This window comes from Agelaius phoeniceus, chromosome 5 (genome assembly GCF_051311805.1).
Source record: "Agelaius phoeniceus isolate bAgePho1 chromosome 5, bAgePho1.hap1, whole genome shotgun sequence".
NCBI classification, from domain to species: domain Eukaryota; kingdom Metazoa; phylum Chordata; class Aves; order Passeriformes; family Icteridae; genus Agelaius; species Agelaius phoeniceus.
In genome coordinates, this window is record NC_135269.1 from 4,486,378 (window position 1) to 4,512,694 (window position 26,317).

The following is a 26,317-nucleotide window of genomic DNA, read 5'->3' on the forward strand; positions in this document are numbered from 1 at the left end:
AGCCTCTTCAGCTCTCGGTTTAGAGGGGCTTTTCTTGCCAGGTATGGGAGGGAAACATGATTGGACCAACCAGGCTTTTGATATGTGTTCTGGTTTGTGAGAGCTCCCTAGAGCTGTGAAATGGAGCAGCAGAGCATTCCTGGAGTCTCACTGCAGGATCTGCTGGTTACATCCTACAGTGGTTAATGGCAGGGCAATGGAGATGAGCTGTGACCTCCTCTCCCAGGCACAGCCCTGACTCTAAGGAGTTAAAACTTGGAGAGGAATGGACTGAGGTCAGCAGCACGAATAGTCTGTTCAGTAAATAATTTTCTTTGCATACTGACTCCATTCTTTCACTCATTATTTGCTCCACTTACTCTTTTCCCTTCCTACACACATGGAGGAAATTTTCTGGCTTTTTTTTTTTTTTTAATTCTCCTCTCTTGCCCTGGTGACCACCTTCCAATGGCCACTTGTCAGTGTGCCCCACCCTGTGGTAAGGGGGTTGTGGAACATAGGTTTGCTGAGCAAAACCCACCCTGGCTCTGGATGGACACCTCTGCTCAGCGTAGGAGAGCACGGCTGTTTTCCAGCTGCTCCTGCAACTCTGCCTGCTCTGAGCACTGCAGTGGCTCTACGGAATGCAGGAATGCAGCACGCAGGAGGGAGATGCTTCTTCAGCCAGATAGGAAGAATTAAGAGCTGTTGCCCACCTTTTTTTCCCCTTGGTGGCAGGCTGTGAGCTTCTGGGTGAGTGAACATCTGGTGCATGGCATGCGCTTTACGAGGCTGCTGGGGAAATCCGTCAAATTGCCCTGCTGTTGGAGAGAATTTGGGGAAATGTATAGGACGGAGCATTGCTTAGTGCTGGAGTCTGCTGAACCTAGCAGGCTCTCCTAGGGCTTGGACAGGATGGAATGAAGAGAGAAAAAGCTTTTAAGGGTCCTGTATCTGAGGAGCCACAGAAAACAGCTAAATGAAGAAGTAGGATTTGGGGAGGTTGAGTGACCTTGAATGTGTGCTCTAGTGAAAGAAACAATACCATGTGTGACTGGTATTTAGGAAAATATTTCCTGGAGGCCCTTTTGTTAGGGGATAAGCAGTTGAAATGTCCTGCATTTGCTCAGAGATCTATTTTGATTTTTTAGTGGAAGTGTAATAGCTGCTGCTTGTCACCTTTTTACATGATCTTGTAAATGCTGCTATCCCCAGGCTCCTGCAAGATGTGCTGGCTCTTTTGTGAGTGCTGAATTAACTCAGGAAACCCCACAGACAGAATGGAATAGGTGCTTAGCAGGTGCACTGTAGCATGGCAGCTGTTAAGAAGGCAGCCCAGGTATATTCATAAATTTATATTTCTGGATTTTAGGGGCTTTGGTTCTGCAGCACTCAGCCATCTACAGCCCAGTAATTCTTGCCTGCTGTTGGAACACAGCATCTGTGTTCTTTCTCTTTCCCTTAGGGCACTGTTGTCTGCTTCATTCTTCTGAGGGTTTTATGCTTTCCATTGTGTTTTCTTAAATGAAAAGGCAGCTCTAGAAACAAACAAACAAAATTCCTTTCTTGTTTGATTTCTGCTTTTCCTTTATAAAACGATTTTCCTGCTTTTCCTGATATGGCAGCATATTTGAACTAGGACTTTTCTCAACTAAGCTTTATTGCTGCAGAGCCAGTGGGATAAAGTGAGTATGTAGTGCTTGCTATGAGAAGTTATCTTTTACACTTGATTTAAATATTGATAATAGTGGAGTTACAGTTCTGAAGATATTAAGTCAAGACAATTGTTCATTGTTTTCTAAACAGGCTTTAGATACAGCTCTCCTATGACTACATTGTGGAGTGAAGTATATTCCTTTTTGGTAAATAGACAGGCTTTAAGGCCCTCAGGTTCTTCAGATCTGAAACAACAGCAGCAATCACTATGACTAAATACAAAAGAAAAAACAATTATAGGATTTTTAGGAGTGTCTTGGGCAGTGCCCCTGCCCTCCAGTTGCTTGGTTTTTAAATCCTGGGGTTCTGTGTCCTCTTTGCCTGCTCTTGTCACACAGCACAGCTGTCTGAGAGTGCACAGAGTCTTATCAGAAATCTGATCGGGGTTTAAAAATAGCCTTGTTGGAATAAAAGATGTGAAACGGGGTGGGTTCACTGCAGGATCCATAACTGCCACGGTGGCCTTGCTGGTCAGGGAGGAGGATTTTGTGGTGAATGACAGGGAAAAGTTGTTGCTTAATGATGTTGGATTTGGGAGGACATAGTGCCTGTGGAGAAGAGGGAGGAATGTTCCAAGAGATGTAGTACAAGCTTTTATGAAAGAAAGAGGCAAGAAATGCAAATTATTAAAGGAGAGAAATACTTCCAGTGGTTAGATGAGGTGCCATAAAATCACCATTTTTATTGAACCATTATTCCTTTCCCATGTAGGGTTTTGGTTCCTAGGCTGGTATTCTGACTGTTCTGTGTGTCCAGGGCCCCAGCTGAGAGCCTAAAGGAGCAGTAATTAATGTAGTTTTCTGTTAGCTGCTGTCTGCTTCTCCTCTTAGCTCTGCCAGCTGCTTCAGGTGTGCTTGGGCAAGTGAACATTGTCACTTCTGCCTGTACCAGCTGTTTTTATAACAAAATTTGCCTCTTCCTCTACATGACCTCATCATATTTTTCCTAGCAAAGTATATGCTACTTGCTCATTCTTAATTACTACTGAGTATGTAAAACAATCAAAGCTTTTAATAACTGAACACATGACTGCATTTTCCTGTTGACTGGTGATTAGGAGCAGCTTGGTGAAAAGCAGTTGGTATTTAAAAAGCTGTGGGGTTTTCTGTTTGTGTTTTTTTGGTTTTGTTTTCTTTTCTGGATTTTTTTTTCTTGTTTGTTTTTGTTGGGGGTGGTTTTCGTTTTTTTGGAAGGGGGGTCTGGGGGGGGTTTGTATTGTCAGTTTTCAGGTGGATATTTAAGTACCTATTTGTGTTAGGTTGATATGTCTTGCCATGTAGTGCCTCTTTTATGCTTCCTTCACAGGGCTTGGCACTGATTCAGGAGGGCACCTTTTACTGTAGTGAAGTCTTGGGATGCTGATTTAATGTAAAAAGAAGAGGGGCAGACTATGCCAGGACTTTTGTGAAGCGTTGGAATGGAATTGACTTAAATCCTGGCTGCACTCAGAGTGGTGGGAAGTGACCTGTCTCACTGCTTCAGGATGAGCAGCCACCCTCAGGAATGGAGTTTCTTGTGTCTCTGCTGAGAAACTTGAAATAAGATGCCCTGCCTGCTTTGTGAAGGAGGAGTGTAAAGCAGGTGGAGTCACTGCAGTCTTTAAACAAATTCTGGAGAAAAATTAGAGCTTCTAACCCTGATGGGTCTGAATGTTATTCAGCCTAAAGAGAAATTGAAAGGAAACAAAACTGGGAAGCAAGGACCCAGTTTCATTTCTGTTCCAGCTGCACACACGAGCAGGGTGGACTCCGCACACACACACACTCTGTACTGCTCAGGAGGGTGACATTGGTGGCTGCTTTTCTGCCTGTCTCCTGTACTTTGCTCTCTGGGTGAGATTAGGCTTTTGCAGCCTGACAGGGTTTCTGTCTGCAATCTGCCCTTATCTAGGAAAGCAGCAATTACCTTTTCAAGTGATGAAAATACTATTGATCTAACATTGCACTGAAATTCTTTCATCTCTAGGTGTCCCTGCCCTTTTACCAAATGGGTAATGAGCTTTGTCCCCTCCGTTTCTGAAGGGAGATAAATGAAATGCAGCATGATTGTTCTGGAGCTGACCTTCATGAGTGTAGACACAGCTAGGATAGGAATCCAGGGCTCTTAATGCACTGATCCCAGGAACAGGGAACCTTTTGCTGTCTTGCAGATGTGATAGATGTGTTTCTGGGCATGAGTAGCAGCTAATGAATATTTGTACATGTACTAATGAAGTTCTACATCTGTTTTTACAGATGCATGTGGGTATGGACTTGCAAGATACCAGTGTGGGTGTGAAGAGATGCAGGCCTGGGAAAATTGTGATAGCTTGTAACTGAGCCACTTGGCACATACAATGTGTCCAAATGCCTACTTGCAGAACAGTATTAAAAGACAAAATAAAAATTTCCACCCTCTCCTCCCTTCCCAAAAGAGTCACGAACCCTCGGTGGTTTTTTGGGGTTTTTTTTTTTTTTTTTTAAGCATAACTATCCCTTGCTAAAAATATTAATTGTACTTCTGTCTCTGACTTTTTGAATGGGAACCACTGTTTTGTGACCACTGTTCACTTCCCCAAGTAGTGCTGCTTTGTGGGAAAGTGAATGCTGTTTGAGTGAACCTGAAACCCTTTTTAATATACTGTGAAATTAAAAATTTGGGTGGCTGGTGGTGAGGTTGGCAGTTGCATTGGGCTGCATGCTGGGAGTTATTTCTAGGGATGTGTGCATTGAGCCCCTTCTGTGACAAAGGTGCCTCTTCCTTCTGTGCTTGTTTTTAAGAGATTGGTGATTCACAGATATGTTATAAAATCTGACCTGCTTAAATCTGGGGGTTGGTCGCTAGAATGTTTGTTTCTGAAGTGGATAGTGTGTTTTATTTATCTACCTACAGTGTTCCAGAAGCCTTTCCTTGGCACTTGTAGTGTTTCTGAAATGTTTGTCACACCTGATGGCCCCCATGAACTACTTCTGTTCCTTTAACAAAATTGTTTTATGGCAAGAGCCTCAGCATTTGATTCTGAAATGTTTGTTTGTGGAATTATCATTCTGATTTAAATGTTGAGAGAGTCCTGATTCATAGGAGAGAACACACTTTCTATTATTTTACTGCAGTCTGGATAACTTGAGAAATAAGAATGCAGTGTTCTGCTCTGTCATCTCTTTTGTTGTACTCTTGTTTTTAAAAGGTGTTTGACCTTTTCAGAAGACTGACCTAGTGGAGGCAGCCTGTTTTGCTTTTGGCATTCACAGGATCTTTTTTTAAACTGTTGTTTCACTGTGTATTTTATCATTTTTTTCTGGAAGCTTCTATTGTTCAAGCCTTCTGTTCCTCAGGGCAGTCCCGAGTTAATTAACCAGCCTGTTTTGTAATTTTGTAACATGAAGAGTTCTTCAGAAAACCATGAAATAAACTGGATTTATGGCTGTTTAGTGGCTTTGTCAATGTAATGAGCACAGATCCTGAGTATGGACCAAATTTGGGTTCTTCACTGCAAACATCCCAACTACAGCCTTTTAAAAAGAATATGTAGACTATATGACTAATCAGTGCCTGAACTTTCTATAACTTGGCCAGTCCTGGGAGCTGCACTGAACTACACAGGATGACATTTTTTGTTATAGTTCTGGTTCTGGCACCAGTCATACCTGTGGTGCCTTCTCAAGGTGTCCTGCCACAACAGGTGAAAAAAAATGGAGGCAGGGGAAATCAATGCACGAGCTGTTTCCTACAGTGAAAACTAGTGAATAAATAGTCCAGGATCAATATGCAGTGAGTGAAGCAGTTGTTCATATTGGAATATGTTACATTCTGCTTCTGGCATGAGAGTATGTGCTCCATCTAGTTCTGATGTGGGTGGATTTCCTCCCTGGAAATCACTGTGCCCTCGGGTGTGCTTTTTTAATATCGGCCAGTCTGACTGCAGATCATTTCTTCCCTGCTTGTTTCTGTGTGCCTTTGTTTGTTTGTTTAAATTCCTGGTCACACAGAGTTATTTGCTTGCAGATTAATTTATGGAAACTAATTTCACAAGTTGTCAGGTAGTGTCTCAGAGACCTTTCTTTGTGTGTACCAAGTTAACTGATGGAAAAGAGGCAGCTCAGTTTGCCAGGGCTAATGTATGGGAACTCGTGGAATTCTTCCTGCTCCTGCTTGGCATGCTAATAAGGGTGAAATAACAGTGAAATGAAAAAAATGAAGCTAGTACTACTGCCCTGAGAAGGGAAGTGAGCCCAGCGGCCTCATGTGGCTTCTGTCTTCTTATGCTGGATTATTCACTGTAGTAAACCTGACTTATATTTTTATTGGGCTTTTGAAGGAGTCCAAATTTTACAACTGTATTTAACACTTCTAGATGAGTGGGAGGTTCTCCTGTATATGATATGTAGAAGGCCTCACTTTTTATTTTGTAGAAGGATAATCAGGGAATGGTTCCTAGATCAGTATTGTCACTGCTGATGCAGCTTGAAAAGAAATTGAAACAACCCCTGGACTATTTTCTTTTACTTAAAAGCGTAATGTGAGAGTCTGTGGTTTGCCAGCTGAAGAAAGTGTGTATGGTTGCTTTTTTTGGCTCAGTTCTGACTTTTTTAAAACACTTAAGTGAGCAAATGACTTGCTCCTTTCCCTGGTCTGGCTAGTTCTTTCACAGCTTCATCTGAGGTACATTCACAGATTCCAGGCAGGATTTTTTGAATGGTTTATTTGCTGCATATGAAGACACAACTTGGACTTTTGTTGGTAAACAGCAGTAGTGAAAATAATAATAAAGAGATTGTGTGCCCTGGCTGATACTAACCTGTGCTGTTTAACTTCTCTCCTAAAGACAGAAATCCCCTCCTTGGTGGTTCGAGCAGAGCTCACACACATTGAAGCTGGAACCACGAGTCCTGACTGGAGGTGTAGGAGATATTTATTCTGGGATTGAGCTGTGTCTTCAGCCCCCATATGTGTTCCAGATCTCTGGTTAAGGACAAGGAAAACCACGTTTTCCCATTTCTCTTCTGGTCTGTTGTAGCAACAATCTGCTGTGTGGTTATCAGAGGAAAAGTGAATCATTTACTTTGTGCTTTTCCAGTAGGTGCCAGTTTCCTGATGGTGGGAAGCAGAGGTTTGGATCTGAACTGTGGGAGGAAAGGGTTCTGCTTAGATCTTACTGAAACAGCTCTGGCTTTGGAGTTTTTATCAGAGGTGAAAACTTTCCCTGCTTTTCTGTGGAAGAGCAGCTATTTGGAAGATGGTTAGTGTTCATGCTGTATTTGTGTTTTGTATATTTTGACTGAAAGAGGCAAGATTTCCATTTCCTCCTATTGTTGCACAGAGTCTAGAGCAGCACTATCCATTTCTGCTCATCACTTGTGTTATGGTTAAGCAGTGGAGATTCATTGTGGCAGATGGAAGAGATGCCCTTATCTTGACTGTTGTTTCCTTGAAAATGCTTTACTGCTTACAGGTTTCTACTCAAGTGTGTGCTATGCTAACAGAGCCAGGGGAATTTCAGTGTTATCTTTGTCAGCTTGACAGTGTGTCATGTTCAGATTTTCCGTTTGCATGGCTGGTTTTCTCTTGTGCTGAAAAGACATTTATAAACTTTACTAGAACAAGAGAACACACTGTATTTGAACAAGTGTAATAGGTATTAGGGCATGCCTGCAGTCTGGTTTGTAGGAACACTTCCTGCTTATATGATCAGACTTGGCAGTTGAGGAGAGCTGTTCATCTCACTAAATTTAAAACATAAAACTAAATTTATTGCAGTGCTGTTTTTCTTCTATGAAACAGAAGCAAAGGCATCAAATAGTCACATTTGGCTTGATGGGGTTGCTGCACTCTTTGGCTGAGGGCAGGCCTGTTGACACTAGCCCAGTTCTGACACAGGTGCCCTGTTCTAGTCTCTTCTTTAAAAACTGGTTTTAGGTATTGCTTTCAGCAATAATGTGCTCATAAATCCTGTCCAAATAAAACTTGTTTGCTACAAATGGAAGACAACTCTGAAGCATGCATTAAAAACATTGCTTTGAATGTGTTAGGATGGAATAAGGAAATCCTAAAGAAAACTTCTGGGTACTTAATTCCCTCTAAATGGAAGGGGTACGACTCCTTTCTGTACTCTGCAGTGCGGTGTAGAAATGTGGCATCTCTCTGACTGTACAAGTAGCAAACCTTTTCCCATTCTGTTCCTGAGGAATGCTCCAGTGTTTGTGCTGTTAGCTCGTGTGCCAGGGCTATCTGCTTTTCTGGGCCACGGCCCATAAACCAAACCAGCCCCTTTGGCTCTTGCTCTCTCAGCCTTTTTCCTCTCCTGTCAGGAGAGCTCCATGTTTGGAGGAGCACAAAGCACTGTGCGAGGCAGATAACCATGGAGTCGCTGTTTCTAGGAGAGGGCTTGGCTCTATCACCAGCTGCTGTCAGCCTGCCCTGGACTTTGTTACAGGACTGATAGTGCTCTCCAGAGCCAGATCTTTGTGTGCCTGTGGTGAAGTGCTGCAGCCTGCCTGGGGAGAGCTGTGTGCTCACAGAATGTGTTTGTGCATGTGTTTCCTCCCCTTGAGAAGGGTGGCATTTAACTGCAAAGTGAATTTATATTGTTTGTATAACTGTGGAGGTCTGCACTGGCTTCTGCAGGAATAAGGAAGGAAGGTTGGTGGCATGGGCTGAGGCAGATGGAAAGGGCACACAGCAAAACTTGGCTGAGGACATTCTTTAGTTTGGGATTTGTGGCAAGTACCCTTGCTTTTGACTTTGCTGTTTTACTGTGAAGGTTTCTGGCAGCACAGCTATCTGTATTCTCGGAGTCTCTGTGGTCAAGATGACCCCGAGGTGTTAGAAAGTCTCTTTTTCCCAGCCCCAAGATCGAAGAAGGAGTCAGAATTCTTTGGCTGTGGTTTTCAAGGTTTTTTATTCTCTGTTATCTATAACATTCTTTTTCTGACCTGCTGAGGTCTGTCTAGCAAGTCAGTCTGAGGCACACTTGACCGCCTTAGGGCGGTGTTATCTTTTTATGCTAAAAACTACGTGTACTTTATTTACAATAATTTTCCTATCACCTATGTTAGACAGTTGGTTTCTACTCTAAACCAATCCAAAAGTGCCACCATCACCCAGAAGATGGAGACTAAGAAGAAGAAAGAAGGACAAGGCACACCCAAATCCCTCTATCTTGGTTTCTGAACTCCCATTCTAAAAACCCCAGTTTTACTTTTTGACCCTGTGACAAACTAACTATCATTCTACTTAAACTCTCGTGACTTGTAAATCTTCACATAAAGTTGGTGATTTTCTCCATGGGGTAAAATCAAAGGCACCAGGTGTCTTTGGCTTTGTGCCAAGGTCTCTGAGCCCCCTGACAAGGGCTTGAGCCATCCAGGGCAGCCAGAGGAATGTCCTGGGTTCTGACACTGTGTGAGTGGAAGTTGTCCTTACACTGATCAAGAATATTGGTGTCATCCTAAAATGTGAGGATGTAATGCTCTGTATTCCTAGGTATGCTCCCAGTCTCTGAGGAAGCCTTTCTAGAATTTAGGAACAGTCTCAGCAGGAACAGCTGGCTTTTTGTGCTTCTGGTAGGGCTTCCTGGAGGGCTTGAGGAAAACAGGATTCAAACTGTTGTAAGGCTCAGTGGGATTTAGATGTGCAGAACAAGGTCTTCTGAAAAGAGGTCATCTAATGTACATTTAGAGGGCCTATCTCAAAACAAATGGTTAGAGATGTGCATTTTTGAAGAACTGACTAAAAAACTTTGGTTATTATAGAAGTACTAAAGAGTAAAGTGCCATAAACCCAAGGTACTAGCTTTTAAAATTTGGATGCCTTTGTGTCATGCAGCCATCTGTTATGTCATTTAATGGCTCTGCCAATATGATTAGGGTAATTTGGTAAATAAAGGGTTTGGTGTTAGGTTGTTTTTTCTTTTTGTTCATTACTATAATTTTCAGGGAATAAATTGATAGACCCAAGAATAAGCTTGAAGTTAAATTCAACCATATGATGAGAAGCTTGAATCCTTGAAGACCTGTGACTCTGGACAAATCAGTTTATTGGACAATAAACCTGATCACAGGAGTTCCAGGGTTGAGGATAGAGAGAGGGCTTTAAGATATTGCTTTTAACTCTGGTCTCAGTTTCTCTGCTGATATTCTGTCTCCCTTAATTTTTCCAGCGCTGGTGCTAGTGGTCCCCATTTGAATCTTAAGGTAATATTCTTTCACAGATCAAAGGCTTGGACTTTGCTTCATCAACCCTCACTTGCTGTGGCTTTGTGTGAAACAAAATATTTTACTGATAAGTCTCCATTAGTTGGAATAAGTTGACTTTTCAAAGGAAAGATGATGTGGGATAGACACAGAGACCTCTACACTGAAAGTTCCTATTGAAGAATAATTTTGTTTGTGTGAGAGTTAGGACTAAACTCTTGCAGCTTTGCTCAGAGACTGAGCCTTGGCTTCTGTTCACTTACACAGTAAATCTAGAGATGGTTCCCTCTGAGGCTGGCCCCTGTTGATCAGATTTCACACATGGATTTAGCAGGTGCATAACACAAGCAGTCGGGTCTCAGATATTGGCAGTAGAGTCTATTCACTAACTGTTAAGGGAAGGTATTTTCTTGTCTAAGAGCCTGTTAATCCACAGTTATACAAATATCTTGATGGAGACTTGTAGGATGCAAGTTGAAGTGTCCCCTGGAATTGGCCTGCTGGCTATGAATTCTTGCTATAAAACTACCAAAGTGATTCAGTACAAAATGAAGCAAATTTGTAAATCCCTTCTCTATCCATTGCCCAGGCAACTTCTGGTCACATTGCTCCTCTGGTTGGCTCTTTAGCTAAGAGTTCTTTGAAGACTGTAAGTAGCTGGTTTGTAGCCCTGCAGGGGGATTATCTTTCTGTGCTTAAGTTCAGGGGCAGTTGGAGTTATTGCCTTCCTCAACTCCTCTTGCCTTAAAGCAGTAGGAATATGGGGATTATACTGCCACTTGTGCTGTTAAGATAAGCTGGGCCTTCATCCTTGTAGGTTGTTATCAGTGATATTTCTATCGGTTTATCAAGTGAAGTAGCCTCTTAAAAGCACCCCGAGTCATATGTTTGTTTAGTGCTTACTGTAAAGCCTTCCTACTGGGTTCAGGAACATTTCCATAAGGGCTCTTTGAAGTTCAGGACATAGTGAGGTTATTGTGTAGGAGAGCAACAGGTTTGCTCTCTGAGTTCACTGAGTGCTTGTGGTGCTTCTTAATTGAGGGAAATGTTTGGGAATTCATAAAATCACAGAATGGTTTTGGGTTGGAAGCAAACTTAAAGATCATCTAGTTCCAGCCCCCAGGAAGAGCTAGGGAGGAAATCTGTGCTGCTCAAAGAAGAGTATTTATAACATCTCCAGAAAAGATAGAACAGCCTGGATATGTCTGCTAGTCACTGGTGCTCTTTCCTTCCCAGCTGGAGTTGGGCTCAAGCTGACGTAGGGGAGTGACAGTAGATGTTTTCCTTTCCTGTGTAATTAGGTAGTAAGGAAAACACCTTTGCTGTGAGGGTGCTGAGGCTCTGGCAGGGGTTGTCCAGAGAAGCTATGGATGCCCTATCCCTGGAAGTGTTTGAGGCCAGGTTGGATGGGATTTAGAGCAACTTGGTCTAGTGGAAGGTGTCCCTGCCTATGATGGGGGGTTGGAACTAGGAGATCTTTAGGGTCCCTTCCAACTCAAACCATGTTATGATTCTATGATTTTTCAAGCAGTATTGCTTTAACATTTTTTCCATCTTGCAGAGCTTGGTAGCCACAACTGGTACAAAGATTTGTAAGTCATGACAACTCTCTTGTTGAATAAATTGATTTAAAAAAATCAAAATCTTATCTAGTCAAGTGTGTTAAGTTTATGGTTCAGAAATTTGGTCATGGTTTCAGACTGCTCTAGAATGCAGAGTAGCAGGCTAAAATCACTTATTCTTTTGGTTGTTTGAGGGTATATGTAAGACTTAAAAGTTTGGTTCCAGTTCTAATGTATTTAATCTAGAACTTTTCTGATGTGGAGATACCATACTGAAGAAAATGCTGAGCCATAAATGTAAATACTCATCACTGATGGGAAGAGTCTGAAGCTGTGTCTTAAAGTCATATGGTAGAGCTGTTGCCTTTCAGCTTACCTCCTCCATTCAGGAGTTTTGTGGTGCTCATGTACTGAGCTCTAGAAGAAGTTGGGTTTGTCCCAAATGAACAACAGCTGCGGATGTTATGCCTTTCTCAAGGCACACCACAAAATATTGGTTTTTTCTTAAATAACAATTGTTTAAAAAAGTAATGCAGCCAGTTATAAAATGTGTAAAAGCTTATGTGAGAGACGTAGTGTGTGATAAAGCACGAAGAACTCTGGTCTGGCAAGATCTCGAGTCTTGAAATGCTCGATGCATTTGATGTTTAGGCCTCTAAGTAGGCAGGATAAGGAGTATATGTAGGGAACAATAACAGCAGTAAAAAAGGCTGGAACTTAGAATAAAAAAATAACTGCTTTTGAATATGAAGTACCCAAAGGCTCATGTTTCATAATCTGGAAAATAAATATCCGTGGGAGGGTGGTGATGGTGGAAATCCACCTAGCCATAAAAAGTACTTCTGATATTTGTAGGTTTCCCCAGACTCCCAAAAAGTTGTTTTGGTGAAATGAACATAGCTGTGTTGGGATAGCTTTTGTTCAAGAGAACAAGCCCAGAAATATGACCTGTACAGGGAAGCTCCTGACAGGATATTTTCCAGAGGCTCTTGTACTAACCTGTTCTTCCTTGCTGGTGCAAAAATGTGGAGTATGCAGGCCAGTCTCTTTTCCTCTGCTGAATCTAATTTGAAGGCTGGGAATGAACAATATTTATTCCTTGAATCTCAAATTGTCCAAAATACAGCAGGGCCACTCATCCTCACATCCTCTGACTGCTCCTAACTTGCACCAGTAGTGATGGGAAGCAGGGCGCTGCTCACCTGGTGGTCTGTTTGATGGAAGAGGAATAGGAATGTCCAGTGTAACCATTTCATTCCTCCTGCCCCACTGGTCTGTGCTGAGGGCTGTGTTTGAGCTCATGTGAATCTCAGTCCCATTACCTGAATTGAAACCATGGCTGTACCTGTTTGTTGTTGAAAAGAAGCCATCCCTCCTTTTACTCTCCTTCAGTTTGGATGCAGCCTCCTTCCCCTTTTTCTGTTCAAAGCATTCAAATAATTGGGGTAGGAGGGAGGTCTATCTTCTGTCATTGTCTTATATTCTGGAGGCTTGTATCAGAGGTGCTCAAGAGTGTCAGTTGTGTTTTGTTTCTGGAAACCAGCACTTTTTTGTGTGTAAAATATGCCTTCAGCTAGAAACACAAGATAATTTGTTTTGAACAGCCACAGGCCCAAATTCAGATGTTTCCTGCTTCAGAGAGCTTATTTGCAAATGACATTGCTCGCCTCATAACCTTCACTTAGTATCCTTTAGTCTAAAAATAATTACTGCTTGTGTGAGATTTCAAGGACTAATGCTTTGCTTGTTTCCAGCAGGAGACTCACAGGTTTTTTAAAAGATTGATTCATGTAATAGTTTATAAACAAAAAATTTTGGCTGGACAATGGAACACTCAAAAATCTGGCGCTTAGTAAACTCTTTATATATTGCATATTTTGGTACACATATTATTGTTCTTAAAGAGCATAAATATTCATGTAGCTTCCTCTCTGTCCCTTTAGGGCATTTTTTTTTTCTGGGTCAAGAATTGGTCAAGAGGGCCTGTAAGGTACCACAAATTGAGATATACACAGGTGTAAGTTATCTTTAGGTCCTTGAGCAGCAGTAGTGAAAACAAATCTTTGTGCTACGTTCTTTTTCTCCCTTCAGAGTCTTTTCAGGACCGAGCCATTCCTGTCTGCTTGTTGCTGATCAAACAGTTTTGTTCTCAGTGTCTAAATGGCTTCAGAAATTAGACTTGAAAGGCTTGTGTGTTTCCCTCATTTTGTTTTGTCAAGATTGGGAGCACATCAGCTGTGGAGAGGAGGAACTCCAGGTTTGTAGCACAGCAGCTTTGGAAAGAGCAGGTCCATGTGTGAACACTGCTTGGAGAGGCCTCTTTTTAACCAGAATGGTTAAAAAGGTGCTGGTGCAACATGATTCATCCTAAGAGCTTTAATAGAGCAGAATGAAGGTAATTGTAGCCTCCTCCCTTAGTAACACCCAAGGCTGACCATCTCTGTGCCTCTGAGGTGCATCAGCACGAGAGGAAGCTTTTGTGGCAACCTCTGGGAGCCCTGTTGAGGATGCAGCTCCTGTTGAGCTTGGTACTCCCGAGGAAGAGAATGGCTTTCCCAAATAAATGCCTTTGCAGAGCTCAGCATGTGGCCAGATACTGTGGCAAAAACCTGAGCCAGGAGAGCAGCACAGTGCACACTCTCTGACACTTGTGTGCTCTTCAGTGTTATGCTGGCAGAACCTTCTGTATTTTGGGGCTGTGGTTTTGTTTTAATCAGTTGTTCTTAGTGTTTCTCCCTGTGCCATCCTCAGAAAACAGTGTACCCCAGTGCTTGAAGAGAGCATTCAGAGATACTGCCATGGAAAAACTACTTAAAGGCCAATGAAAGCAGTTGCCCCTAATGGACTGAGAATATTCTAATATTAGACCTAACACAAGTATTAAGCTGACAAGGTGTTGAAGCAGCACCTTTTTAGTCACATTCGCAGTGTAGTGAAGCCTGTCAGAGGTTCTGCATGTACTAGACTGAGGTTTTGGTATGAACCTGAGCTGGGACAGTTGTCAAGAGTCTGAAGAGAGGAGTGTTTTGCAGCTCATGTGGCTGTGGATTCTTGATAAATGGCTGGTTGGCAGGCTCTGTTGCTGTAGCAAGGGTGGAGGCTATCAGCTCTGTGGTGTTGCCTGTTCATTTGCATTTCAGGGTGGAAACTGGATCTGAAAGAGGTTGGGGTTTTTTGTGATCTTTTTAGTTATTGGGGGTTTTTTTGTTCTTTTGTGGGGGGGTTTTGTTTCTATTTGGCAGGTGATCTGCAGTATGATGGCAAGAAGTCTTGTCTTTTCCAAGGCTTGCTCAACCCTAGGAGCCAGAATTGTTCTGTCTGATGCTAAACTCATTTTTCCCACCCCTAATTGTTCAATCCTCACTTTACAAGCTATTTGAAGAGCAGAGTTTGACCATGTAAGTAATCCCAAGAGGGTGAAGATAAAATCTTAAGTGAAGTTGTCAATCAGCAAAGGGATTAAAGAATGTATTCTAAAATGTGCTGGGGTAATAGAAAATTCTGAATTTTCAAGAGGAGGAAAGGCATGTCAAGACGAAGAGAGTCATTTCTAGAGGCTTAAAGATGACTGTAAAAACATGTTTACTAGCTCTTCTGCTTTTCTGGGGGAATAAAAGATGCCACAGTTAAAGTTCTATGTCAAGAATTCCCCATGTTCAGGGGTTACAGGCTGACGTGGCAAAGCCCAGACTCGACATGGGAAGCGCTTCAGTCTGGGGTCATCTGTTCAAACACAGCTTGGTCACCAGTGGAAGAAAGCTGTTGCCACAGGAGGTTTTTTAATGAAGTGAGCTGGCATTCTGTCAGGCTTTTAGGGCATAGGTTTCTGAAAAACAACCATAAATGGTACTTGCAAATAAACTTGGAGTCAAAGAAAGAAACAGGTGTCAATGATAATGTAAAGAAATGAAGTTGGGATACAGGGAGTAACAGGCATTGAGCACACTGAGCACTGTGCTTGTGCAGCTGATAAATGGATTGTTTATCCATTCCTTCATGAACTTCAAAAAAAAAAAAAACCACAAAACAAAAACCAGTCAGTAAAGTGGTGAGAAACTTCTAACTACATCATCTACATTTTCACTGTTCAGATAAAAATAGAAACCTGTGTAAGCCAGGCCCCAGCAAATCTGCTTTCATGGTCAGAAATAGGCAGTCCTTGAGTTCCTTTTGACTCTGTCTCCTTTTTTTTTCGTGTAGGAAATTACTACTTTTTTGGTTTTTTCAGAGTCCTGTCTAGCTCTTGTGTATATTGTTCATCAGAGGTCTGTTCTGCTGTGGTGAAATTGAGTCTCACTTTCCTTTACTGGAGTCCACAGCCCAGTGCTTAATTCCTGGGCAAAACTAAAGATTTCCTCTATTGTCCTCTTGGAAGCTTTACATGGAACATCCCTGCCCTTCCACCTACCCTTGGTGGGAAGGATGAGATGGTACCAGGCTTTTTTCCACCTCTGTAGCCATTGCTTGGGATTTAAATTGATGGTTTGCCTGAGCAGCTGAGGAAATTGTCTTAGTGTGGTGCAGCATTTGTAAACAGCTTTTGCACTGCAATTTTCTTGTTGTCTTTTCCAGCCCTCTCGTGTCTTTTTCCACCTTCCCCCACATGCATGGTCTAAGCCAAGCTCCACACTGCTATTCATGCAAACCTAGTTATTCCTTAGGGAAGAAACAACAAATGAAAGTAACTGACCCTGAAGCTTCTTACTGAGCATAGCAATGCTAAAAGCTGTTCTGCCTGGAGATGTGAACTTAAAATAGCTCTCAAACAAAACTGCTTTTTTGTCTTCTCCCTTTTTAGCCCCATCTTGCCACATTGTGGTCAGAAATGCTTTTTAAAAAAAGTTTGACAGTTCTGGATATTTTCTTTGACTGAAATCAGTGTATACTCTGACATGAAATCATCTGCTTTAGGGAGAGAAGAGAAACCAGCTGCCACATCACCAGGGTTCTGTCTGCCCACCACTCTGTGTGTGTGTGATGGGGACACAGAAGTGAGAGTATTCAGTTTTTGCTGAAGTGTCTGCATGTGCTCTCAGAATTTCAGCTCAGTCTCATGCCTCACTGCTATTCCAGCTGCCCACTGTTGTAGCTGATTTACCCTTGCCCTTCAAAACACAGATGGGATTCCTGCTTTCCACCTGCACCTCCTTCCCTGGCTGCCAAGGAGAGCACAGTTTAATGGAGGAGCTGAACTCTGCGTGTCCTGCTGGATGGGAGGTGGTGATGTAAGTGTGCATAATTGAAATGCATCCATTTCCCTGGAGTGCAGAATGGAGAGGCAGTTCAGCCAGCAGGATGTGTGCTCTTGTTCTAGGGGAACACTGAAGTAAGGCAGCAAAAATGCAGGAGCAGCTTGCTTTGCTGCACCACCTAAGTGACAGCAGCCTCAGCTGAGGATTTGGGAATTACTTGGAAGTGGCCTAATTTTGTGTTGCAGTCAAATAATCCTCCTCTGAGGCTTTTGTGGAGTCTCTTGTAGCTCTCCTTTAAAATGGTGGCGAGCTGGCAAAAAAGTGGAGTTAAAAAAGGTGGAGATGAAAGACTTGAGACTGAACACAAACTGAATGGCACTAATTGAGATTAATTGTTGCTTTATCTCGTCCAGCAGTTTTTCAGTAATCTTTCATCTTGCTGCTTTGAAGAGTAAATAGCTTTTATAGGAAGGACAGTATGTGCTTTTGTCGCTGTAGGATTGTTTCCAACTAAACTTGTTCCTCTCAAAGGTCTCCCTTCTGGACCTTTGGGAGCACTTGTTACCTGTATAACTCAGATTTAATGATGCCACATGAAAATCCCTGCTGATTTCAAAAAGGTCTAACCTGGGTTGTCTAGTTGAGTCATAACCTTTTAGAGATTCTGGACAACTATGTATTTTGGTTCTGGAAAGAAAGATGAAAAACCATTATAGAAATGGTATTGTTTAAGCTGTGGTTGCTTTCTGCCTGCCTAGGCAAGGCCTAATTAACTGCTTTCTTGCAAACATATAATAATTGTGATATCTTTAGCTCTGTGGTACAACTTCACCCCATGAAAGACAGAACTTCACAGCTGGCATACATTCTCCTGAACAAAACATAGTCCACAAGAGTAGGCATCCTCTGGAGCTCTGTTCTTTGTGCAGCTTGCTACCTGAAGATGTTAAGTCAGACAGGTTTTCAAGCTGAATTAAAGTAATTTATGGAAATTACGTTTCTGACCATATTTTTGATTCAGAGCTGTATTGGTAGCTTTCAATTTTTTCTTTCATTGAGAGAAACCCTAGTGTAAATAAGGTATGAAAGCTTGTGAAATGTTGCTCTGAATTCTCAGATAATTGGATGATCACACCTAAAATAGAGCAGGTGTCAGAGACTAAAGGTTGATCTTTTCCAAGTTACAATACACCCAACGTATTTTTTACCACTACAGACGGGCTCTAATTATGTCTTGTTTGTGTACTTGCCTCTTTTTTCCCCCGTGCTTATCTCTGCCTTTCCATCTGAAATCTGTGCAAGGAAACATGCCAGTCAGTTGGCACAGATATTGGCTGTGCCCTGTGTCAGAATTCCAGAAGAAGGAGGATCAGGATTGCCTTCTGTCTTGTTCTGTAGCTGTGTGCAAGAGGGCTTGAGGGGGAATGTCTTGGCACACTTGGGAAGTCTCAGGTGCTGACCTGTGACCTCAGTGGGACAAATACATTTGTCAGGCACCCCACCAAGAGCTCTGAGGACACTCATGGAGAGTGGGAAGAATATTGCACTTGAAATGCTCTGTCCTTAAGCATCAAACTTTATGGTAATTTACATCCCACGAGCTTATTACCCTTGCACAAAAATAAATCTGTGGATATTTGTATAATTTTCCTGCAAAAATTATAGGAAACATAATCTAGACAGCTAAGGCTTATTCCTCCTGTTATTTTTTTAAGTAGTCTAATTTTAAATTACTTGAACAACAGACTTCCACAACTTCCCTTGAGTGTGCCAAGTTGATAATAGAGCAAACATTGAGCTGGACTCTGTTCCACAATAGCCCTGATGTGGGTATGAGCTTTTCTGTACTGCTTTGTCAGAGTTTCTGATGGCAGCCCTTTGGACTGCTCTAACTGATGTTTCTCCAGAATTTTTTTGAAAGCTAGTTAGCTTTAGCCCTAAAAAGTACAATTAGGGTCCTGGAGCAAAATTCTGCTTAGTGTACAGCTACTATGAGAGCAAGAAAAAGGCAGTGATAAATCTACAGGTTTTAAAAACTGAAGTTAAATACGGGGATGTTAAAAGAGCAATTGGAGCCTTTCTTAAAGGAGTAAGCAAGATGACATATGTCTGCATTTTTAAAGAGCTGTGTCCTTAAAGCATGCAGAAGATGTAATGGGTAGGTCCAGACAAATAATTTTTATTCTTTCTTTGGCTGTTAAGCAGACTGGCTTCTTGGCTTTGCTCATGCAATTTCTAGTTAAACTTAGTGGTAATGCAACTTAAGAAGAAGTCAAACAAAAACAAAAAGAACTTGTTTTCCCAGACATGTCATACTGAGGTGATTTGAAACTGCATTTTTTTAAAATACTGACATACATCTTTTCTTCTGCCAAGACCTTGCTGATTTTTAATTTTTTTTTCAACTTTCACTGACTTTGAAAACTAAGGGAGGTTTTTATATTTCTTACAGCCTCTGCCCTAAGTTATAAAGATATGGATACATTCATGATTTGCATGAAACAGCTGTAGATCCCACAGTTGCCTAAGGGATGGATCTCATCTCACCACAAACCTTGTGTTTGTTTTCCTCTTCATTTCTCCTGTGATAGTTGTGCCATGTGAGGAGTCAGGTGAAATCTCTGACCTGACTGAAGAGGCTGCTCGTGTTTGGTTAGGCAGGGGAGCTTCCAGCATGGTCTTCAGTTGAAAAATACAACTTTCCAAGCATTCCCAAAATCAGGGGGAAGGGAAACAGATACCTTTCAGTGGTAGCATGAAATAGATGTCCCAGATAAATAGATTCAAGCAAAGCATGGACCCATGTGTATGGAGATCTGGGTGCATCTGCTGTTACAGCCCCAGTTATGCATTAACAGGAAGGTTGTGTGGCTACATTTCCGACCACAAAAGTGCTGTTCCTTTCTGCATTATCATCAAGTACTTAATAATACCAGCTGATAGGACTTAATAAACCCAGTGAAACCACAGGACTGGAAGAGAAAGTTGTAAAATTCAGGAACTGGTTTTGATGAACAAGCTTGTTGTCTCTGGCCTTTCTCAAGGTGGAAATGTCTTCTTCTTTGGACATAGGTACTGAATTTTCTCTTGATCATTTTTGACTGAGATTGCATTGAAAGTTCTCAGTTTTAAGAAATGTACACTTCAGTGACAGGAATACATTTTGAAATTCAGAATGGAAACATATCAATTCAAAAATAAAAGCTAAGCAGACTGTATTCCTTGTTCTGTTCTTGCAGTACTATAAATGTAGGAAAAGTCTAACACTTGATTCTTCTGAGATGTATTTACAAAGTTGAGCATAGCTGACTTGCTGGTGATGGATAACAGCTTTCCTTTGGAATCTCCAGTACCATTCCAGTGCAATTATTGGTGACTGAAATAGTCTGAAAAGAGTGTCCTTAAACTTTTGGAAGATTTCTCTGTCCCCATGCTAAAAACTATTCCCTGCACCGTTCTTGGCAACGTGCAATGGAGAGGTGGTACTGCAGGGAATAGCTCTTCTTTCTAGAAAGGTTTCCTCTCCATGGAAGGATCTAAAAACAAAGGGAGAAAAAAAAGAAAACCACTAAACTGTGGCCAGGTCACTGAAGAAAAAACTTCCCATAAAATCTGGAATAGTTGATATTGAAACTGCATATGTGCATATTTCTCTCTTTAAATGAAAACAAGCTTGTTTTAAAAATAGAATCCCTGACTTTCCTTTTTATGTGAGGGGAAGGATGAGTGTGTATGTATGAAATGCAGAAGAAACTGAGTGAATACTTCTGTAGTCACTAGTTGACTTCTGTAGGCTTAAGACTCCATTCAATTTTTGGCTGAAAGTTGTTTGCTGGGATATTTTCTTCCAAGTTTCAGCATAGATTCCTAAGTTTTCAAGCAAGTCTGCACCCTGACAGGGTGTGGTAATGTGGTAGCTGAATTTAGCCTTGGACCCCTACCTGGGCTGCCTTCTGGGAGGAGGGAGACAGTCCCTGTCCTGTGCACTGAGGACACCAGAAAAGTTCTCACATTTTCAGTGCTTGTGGTATCCATGTCTAGACTAAGCCTTTTCTAAATCTAGAAGTTTTTTCCCTGGAAAAGACTTAGTGCCACTTTCCCTGCTTGCCAGAGGATTTGAGTCAAGGTAGTTGTTTTCTAAATAAGCACACACAAATTATTGCTTGTTTTCTTGTACCAAAAGTTCTTTGTAGTATAGACCTTTGACTGGAGAACTTCAGTGTTCCAGTGGGACTTAGTGAAATGTTCTGTGTGGAACAGTGTAAAGAAGTATGTTCTGTATCACCCACCATGTTACCTCCAGGAACCATTGCTCAGGACTTGTTTGCCCACAGGATCAGGCTTGGTATTTCTGTGGCTGGTGATTGGTTTCAGGCCAGCTGCTGAAAGCAGCCCCACTCAATCTTTCCTAGGTTTGCCCCTAGAAGTGCTGAGGTGATTAACTTCACTTTTAGACTGCTTGGCGGGAAGGCACTTGCAGCTTTGCCCTGGTAATCTCCTCAAATCCTGTCTCCAGACCCTCCTATTAGGGGATGAGCAAAGAAGGACCCTGGCTGTAGGAGGGCTGACCTGCTGGAGGATCTCCAGTCCCACATGCGTGTGTGTAGTAGATTCCCACCAAAAAAGGCTTTTTAAAAATCTGTTTTTTGTAGGGTCAACCTGCTCTGCTGGTTTCTTAACCTGTCTTTCCCCCATGAGTGACCTTTTCTTTCCTAGAAAAAAATCACTTTTTTACCTGAGTATTTCTAAGTAGCCTCCGTGACCCGAGACTAGAAACAGCTTCTCATCCCTGAGGTGAACTTTATTTTCTGTTCTTTATATGTCAAAATTAAAATGGCAACCCTGCAAGAGCTAAAAGCCCCTTGATTACACCAAAATGAATTGGGGTCTTTGGATTCTACAAACAGCTACTGTTTTAAATCATATTGACGCATTGCAAGTCATCTAAAAAGTAGTTTTGTAAAGGCAGAGGTAGATAATTTAAAATTGAAGTGATACATTTTTGATTCTTCTCTGTACATCATTATCTTTCCTCACAGCCTTGTAACACCCCCAGTGCAGGATAAGAGAGTAATCTTTGGCTTTGAACTATCTATTTAAAACCTTGTGGTTCACTTGCCAGCTGCATAGCTATTCCTTGTTGCCCCATTGCCAGGAATTGCACTCTGCCTTTGGAAAACATAGCATGGATTTTCTGATCCTAATTTTTTTGTTGTTAGGTGTGAATATCCTTTTTGGTATCATTAGGTACCTCTTCCATCTTGCAGCTTGTAAGAAAATCACATGTTCTGGGTCAACATCTGGACCAAGATGACACTGAATCACTTCTTGAGGTTCTCTTAAATGTTGTTTTTGATTTTGGCAGCTTGTCTACTGCAAATTCAGCTGTTACTGAACTTGACCAGTAAGAACTGTTTCCAAGGAGAGAAGAGGCAGTTTAGTTAAACCCTTGCACTAGGTGTTGCCTTTGTTTAGGGAGTAGAATGCAAAATGGGATTCAGAGCTCCAATAGTATCTGCTAGAGAAGCTTCATGTGTTGTCTTCATGGGTTAAGCTTTCTTTTGTTTAATGTTCCATTAGGGCTGGGAATAAACAATTGAGTTTGTTTCAGAGTAAGGAGGAAATCTGAGGACATGAGTTTCATGGATATAGGGGAAAAAGTGACTTGCTGTTTTTGGCACCCTTGACTTTACCTTTTAGGGTGATGTGTGCTGGGACTTGAGTATCTATCCTCTCTTGTATTGCCTGGTTACATAAAAATTAATCTGCCTGGAGGTTAAATATGCAGGTCTGTCTGTTGCAAGAGATATTATGTTAGGCTTAAAGCATCCCTTGTGACTCCATCCTTGGAGATACTCAAAACCCGACTGGGCACAGTCCTGAATAACCTGTTTTAGCTGACTCTGCTTTGAGCAGTGGGATCAACCTAGGCAATCTCCAGAGGTCTTTTCCAATCTTAATTATTCTGTGGTTCTGTGACTCACAATTTCTTAGTTTGACCTACTCCTTAAGCAAGAGTTTTAAACAATATGGATTGGTGTACTTCCCTAATCAACAGCCAGATCAAGTTTCTTAACCAAGAAGAGAAAAGGAAACATGGATGCCTTTCCCCAGAAATGATCTGTCTTTTTCTGCAGCCAAATACTGATCTGATGAAAGCTAATGTTGTGGCAGGCCTCCAGCTTAATCCTGTCTGGGTCACCTTAGTACTGACTCCAGTTGTTGAGTGTAGCCCAGTTGGGACTGCCTAGTTTTTCCCTGCATGCACAGGGCTGTTTTTCCAGGAATGGGTTGTAACTGCTCATGTTCAGTGAAGGAAGCCAGGAGAGCAGCGTGCTGGAAGCTTCTCTGTGCTCCACTCTGTAGAAAAGACTGTTGTGAGAATGAGCCAGCCAGCCTGGTCATTCCAGTTACAGAGAGTGGAAGCTGCTCTTGTTCACTTCAGGTGGGCATCTGTGTGTCTGTGGACATCACACCCAACACTTGTCAGGCTGACCTGAGGTGGGATTGAAATCAGTGTGGGCACAGTTGGTGTGTGAGGTTCAGTTCTAAGTGAAAGTCAAGCTCACCTTTAGCAATGGATTGGGATTGTTTGCAGGTGTTTTGCATCCTCACCTGCCTTGCTGCAGGTTGCTTTGCAGTGTTGTCAGCTTCTCCCACACATTCCCTGGGTGGCTTTAAATTCTTCCAGGGAAAACAGCCTTTAATAGCATGGTACCTGTTTTTTGTTGGCCATTTTCATTAGATGTTACCTTGCTCTGAATTTGCTTACATAAGCTTGTGTTAATGTGGCATGTGGTGTAAGTAATAAATAGCCCTGTGCTAGAAGTGAACTGCCTTGTCCTCTGCAGTGGAGGAATGTGGAGTGTAATGCTTAGGTCTCGACCCACAGGGTCAGTAAGTGCTGGGTGAGTCCATGGACAGGAGGTGTGGGCACCACAGATGTTTTCTCCAGCATGTCCTGTGAGTTACTGGGATGCCACAGTGTTGAATAACCTTGGGGTTACTCCCCACAGTCTAGAGTGAGATGAGCTCTAGACCTTGTGTGCAATAGCCTGGCAGGCTGTTTTCTCCAAAACCAGCAAGTGTGAAGAGCACAGGGACACGTGGAAGCACTGGAACAGGTAGGAGTCCAAGCTGCAGAAGGGAGCGCCTCTTGTGTCCAGTGAACAATGCTGTATTATGCTTGTCAAGGGCAGAGTTTCACATTTCATTACAGCTGGATACTGTAAACTTGCTGCTTTGTTCTGTTTCTCTAAGATATTACTGCATCTCAATCTATGGCTGTTTATAAATGTGCCAGCAACCTTGGACTGAAGTCAGACATGTCTAAATACTGATCTTTCTGTTAAACTTGAGACCCTGCTGATCTGCTTAATGGCTGTATTACTGTCAGATCTAAGGAGTTAGCCAGGGGACTAATGAAAGTGAAGTTACTGCTCCATAGCATATGTGGAAAAGGGAAAACCAAGCTCATTCAAGATCAGAGTAGAGCAATGCTGAATCAACCACACTCTTGGAGTATTTTAGATATTTCTAAGAGCAATTCAAAGACACAAAATAATTTTTCTTCTTTTGGGATAATGGACTCCTGGGCAACATATAATATATGCTTGGAGCACTTAGAACAGTACTTATCTCTTAAATTCTCTTATGTAATTTGGTGAAGTGATTATACCTGCATAGCTTGTAGTCATCTTACATTCCTTTATTAGCTGTGAGGACACAGATATGGCATAAATTGCCTGAAGTATTGCTTTGCATAGCATAGCTTTGCCATTGAGGGAAAACAACATTCAAATTTCATTTTCCAAAGTAAACAACGTGCAGGAGCATATCAGCAGCTTTTAGTAAGCTGTTGTAGCAAAACCAGAGTTTTCTTGAGATTGTATGAACAGCCTTTCCAAACAACACTGTTTCTGGCAGCTCTATGCACACAGGCAAAATTCTGGAAGTCTCTTGCCACCTTCAACTTTCAAGGCTGTAATTCTTTAAAACAGAGGAAGAAGCAAAATTCCATCCATACTGTCAAGGAAACACGGAGTTTCAAATGGCAGGGTCACCTCCCTCTCACTTCTTCCACCCCACACACTCTGTGAGAGGACAGAGGGTTACAGAAATGGCTACAGTATCAGCTGCTTTCACAGAAATTCAGCTTTATGCAGCTAAAGGCCTTGAACCAGATAATTTTGCACAGCCTTCAATGAACTTTCAATAAAGCTGTTTTGCTTTGCATACATGTTTGCAGTCATGGTAAGGGGTAATAAACTGAGTAATTGCCTTGGGCTTTTCTTGTTGGACAGTGCTCTAGAACCCCACTACCCTGATTTCAAATACTGAGTTGCAGGACAAAAGCCAACACATTTTTCTGCCCCTCCTGGAGGTGTTCTACCTTATTTTTTTATATTGCAATAAGTAGGTCAGGAAGTAGAGGAGACTGGAAGGGTCGATCACAGGTGCTGATCACAGCCTGTGGGAATCTTCCACATGAAGCTCCACCAGTCTTCTGGCTCATGGCATTGATATTACATCTGAAAAGACTGCTGCATCCAAATATCATATTTGTCTCTTTCACAAAAAGACCAAATTGTGTTTAGAAGGGGGAAAAACTAGTCTGGGGAGGAAGGGTTCCTGCTCTTAAAGGATCAGGGCTGTATTTCTCTGCCTGTGAGACCAACTCTACCTTTACATTGGTATTCTGTAGAAAGAACTAGAACTTACAGGATACACAGGAAATTAAATTCAATAGTGTGAGGCAATCTGATGGCCTTTGACTTGGAAATAACTAAGAAAGGAGAAAGAGTGATTCCTGTGATCAATGAGTACATTAAAATGTATGTTAGTTGTGGATTGTAGAGGTGGAAGAGGCTAAAGCAATCCCAGAATGGGCAGGAGAGGGAAAGAAAGCTTATCTTAGTCCATGAGAGCTTGATTTGACCTTAGCATAATGAAGGCCAAGGGGAGATGTGGCATTGTCTATAAATATATGTGGGAAGGGAGGCAAAGCTAATGCCTAGGTCAGCATCATCACAGGAACAGAGAGGTATAAACTTGGCCTGGAAATTAAAAGAAAGCTATTGATCATAAAAACAACTGGCTCAGGAAGAAATGTCTGAGTTGATAACAGGGATGAGACATAAAGCATTAATAATCTCACTGGGCACAGTGTGATAAGGGTAGGAAATTGCCCATTTTTATCAACATTAGATCCTTTTGTTCTTCAAATGAGCATTTCCCTGTTATTCCCTATAGTTACAGAACATAGTGCAGAAGTTACCACAAAATGTGCATGCCCAGACAGTGGTGTCAGCCAGGGAAGGGAAATGAACTTTCATGATGGCAATGCCCTTAACAACTTCAACTTTTGTTCAGCCAGGCAGATGGCCGCTGCAGGGCTCTTCCAACTGCAATAGTCTGTTCTATCCTAGAAAATAAACAGGAGTGCTACAGAAATGAAAGGTTAAAAGCAAACATTGCTTATTACTTGTGGTCACTCCCAAGTATTTCAAGAACCAAATACTGAAGTGTTTTCTGGTTTGCCCCAGGAAACGAGAAGTTTTCTACAGTTAGCCAGATCTTTTGGGTCCATGGAAAAAACACATGATAATTTCTGGGGTGTATGCATAGGAAATGACAGGGGAGTGGAGAGTAGACATGGATTTTACTGGTAGTTCCCAGTGTAATGAGAAACAAACCC

General features: G+C 42.0%; 1 protein-coding gene across 19 annotated transcripts in view; it reads left to right on the plus strand.

Moving 5' to 3' along the window:
- Positions 1-26,317, plus strand: part of MICAL3 (microtubule associated monooxygenase, calponin and LIM domain containing 3) — a 174,249-nt gene that overhangs the window by 30,248 nt on the left and 117,684 nt on the right. Inside the window, exon 1 of one of the 19 annotated variants that reach the window (XM_077178156.1) lies at positions 714-732. The exons of the other annotated variants lie outside the window; for them this stretch is intronic. The gene's annotated coding sequence lies outside the window, so the exon portion shown is untranslated. Of the gene's footprint in view, positions 1-713; positions 733-26,317 lie in introns of those variants that run through there. 19 annotated transcript variants of the gene reach the window in all.